Here is a 3,284-nt window from a genome sequence, read left to right on the forward strand (position 1 = left end):
GGTGGTTCAGAAGATGTACAGCGCCACGAGCGTTCAAAAAACATACTGCCGCGGTGTGGAAGAAATGGGGGGGACCTGAACGGGGGGGAGAGGAAATTATGTGCATTCTCTTCAAATATTCTATAGTGTAGCTAGGCTTTCTCTACCCAGACGACAATATATTTTATCACACGTGTTGATGATAATAAAGACAACCTGATCAAACCATCTAAACAAATCAAAAGCCTAGAATGATAATGCTACATCTATACCGTTATTTGGAAATCATTTGGCAGAAAAGGGTCAAATGAAAACGCTCGTATCGGGGGGGGGGGGGGGGGGGGGTGTATAAGCGATATTCTTACAGAGATAAACATAACATTTGTGAGGAGAGGAACAATGCCGCATGTAAAAGCAGATGATGTGGCAATAAGAGACAGTCGACCACCTGTCTCTATACGAATGCTATTTACAATATTTTCACAAGAGCTGTTGCCAAGGAACTGTTTTGAGAATATAGATTCAAAAAGGCAAGTAATAATTTAATGTGGTTGTCCTTTGCCCCTGTTCTTTTATGTATACGGCTGGCACAGAATAATGAAGAATGGAGTTATTGTGTTTGCCTGCTGCCACTGTACTGTGGTTAATTCACTTTGAAAATGTCCGTGAAACATCAATATCAACACACGGGGAATATGAACGTGGAGTGCAGCTTATCTACCTTGAATGTCACACAAGAAGAGAGCCAGAGAGAGGTCTATTATCACCATATGTCCACTACATTACAACAGCCAATGAATTATTGTATCTTATCATTTAATTCTATCAGCTCTGTCAGAGTTTACCAAAGAGAAATGCAGGGTGGTATGATGGCACTCTTTAACTCTTCCAGCTCCATTCTCACAGCTTGTAAAGAGATAAAGATCAAAGGTATGCCCGTGATTGTATTCCTCCACCTGAACCAAAGGATAGAAATGCTTAGACAAAAGTTAATGCAGGTGCCTTTCAACTTGCTATTCGAATCTTTAGCCCCCTTTAAGAAATGCACAAGGGAGTAAGAATTAACATGTATTTTTACTGGAATGTATATTTGCAAGGGCAATGTGTGTTTTGACTGTGTATCACACGTGGTGTGTTGATCTAGACCTGCAAACTAGCTGCACATTCCTGCAAACAATCAGGTCTGTAATCTCAAGGCTTTACTGTACTGAGATCAAAGGCCATTGGAATGCAGAAAGCCATTACTGGTCTTGATGGTTTGATTAGATTAGATCGTTCAAAAAGTACAGAGAATGACTGTACATATTTTTCAACTACATTATATTTTAGGGGGTAATTTGACACCTGCACTGCAACAGAATGAGCCAACACAAATCTGGCATATGTGCAGCCCTTCAAGATTTGGAGGTCCTGGTGTTGTGTAAAATGATCAGAGTAAACAACATCTTGAGGTATACTTAGTTACACCCAGTGTTGTTGTAACCTGGTTGAGGTTAGATATGACTGTATGTGCTTCAAGACACATTTTATTAAGGAGATTCTCTGTGTACTTTTGTATACTTGTTAGCCAGTAGTTCTGAAAGTATCACTCAGGAGCCAAAAGTGGTCCCCGAAAATTGCGTACTACGTCACATATGTGCAGATATGTGCACCAAGTAATTGCTCTCTCTCTCTCCTGTGTCCACAGAGCCGTTGGGCATGCCCTGCAATCTCATTGGGTAATGCTAGGCAGGCCTCTTCCTAGCTGTCACTCAAATGCAAGGGGCTAGAGCTCATTGGCTAGAACTCCAAATGGTAGTGGGCTGGCCCACGTGTTGGGAAATGTGCATGACACAAGTAATTTTTCCAACATTTGTTTACAGACAGATTATTTCACTTATAATTCACTGTATCACAATTCCAGTGGGTCAGAAGTCTAAATTGACTGTGCCTTTAAATAACTTGGAAAATTCCAGAAAAGGATGTCATGGCTTTAGAAGCTTCTGATAGGCTAATTGACATCATTTGAGTCAATTGGAGGTGTGTCTGTGGATGTATTTCAAGGCCAACCTTCAAACTCAGTGTCTCTTTGCTTGACATCATGGGAAAATCAAAATAAATCAGCCAAAAAAATTAATTGTAGACCTCCACAAGTCTGGCTCACCCCTTGGGAGCAATTTCCAAACGCCAAAAGGTTCTACACTCATCTGTGCAAACAATAGTACACAAGTATAAACACCATGGGACTATGCAGCCGTCATAACGCTCAGGAAGGAGACGCGTTCTGTTTCCTAGAGATTAACGTACTTTGGTGTGAAAAGTGCAAATCAATCCCAGAACAACAGCAAAGGACCTTTTGAAGATGCTGGAGGTAAACAGGTACAAAAGTATCTGTATCCACAGTAAAAACGAGTCCTATGTCGATATAACCTGAAAGGCCGCTCAGCAAGGAAGAAGCCACTGCTCCAAAACCGCCATAAAAAAAGTCAGACTACAGTTTGCAACTGCACATGGGGGACAAAGATCGTACTTTTTGAAAAAATGTTCTCTTGTCTGATGAAACAAAAATAGAACTATGGCCATAATGACCATCGTTATGTTTGGAGGAAAAAGGGGGAGGCTTGCAAGTCAAAGAACACCATCCAAACCGTGAAGTACGGGGGTGGAAGCATCATGTTGTGGGGGTGCTTTGCTGCAGGAGGGACTGGTGCACTTCACAAAATGGATGGCATCATGAGGTAGGAAAATGATGTGGATATATTGAAGCAACATCTCAAGACATCAGTCAGGAAGTTAAAGCTTGGTCACAAATGGATCTTATAAATGGACAATGACCCCAAGCATACTTCCAAAGTTGTGGCAAAATGGCTTAAAGACAACACAGTCAAGGTATTGGAGTGGCCATCACAAAGCCCTGACCTCAATCTTATAGAATATGTGTGGGCAGAACTGAAAAAGTGTGTGCGAGCAAGGAGGCCTACAAACCTGACTCAGTTACACCAGCTCTGTCAGGAGGAATGGGCCAAAATTCACCCAACTTATTGTGTGACGCTTGTGGAAAGCTACCCAAAACATTTGACCCAAGTTAAACAATTTAAAGGCAATGCTACCCAATACTAATTGAGTGTATGTAAACTTCTGACCCACTGGGAATGTGATGAGAGAATAAAAGCTGAAATAAATAATTCTCTACTATTATTCTGACATTTCACATTCTTAAAATAAAGTGGTGATCCTAACTGACCGAAGACAGTGAATTTTTACTCTGATTAAATGTCAGGAATTGTGAAAAACTGTGTTTAAATATATTTGGCGTGTACAGTTGA

Source organism: Oncorhynchus clarkii, chromosome 13, assembly GCF_045791955.1.
Source record: "Oncorhynchus clarkii lewisi isolate Uvic-CL-2024 chromosome 13, UVic_Ocla_1.0, whole genome shotgun sequence".
NCBI lineage: Eukaryota > Metazoa > Chordata > Actinopteri > Salmoniformes > Salmonidae > Oncorhynchus > Oncorhynchus clarkii.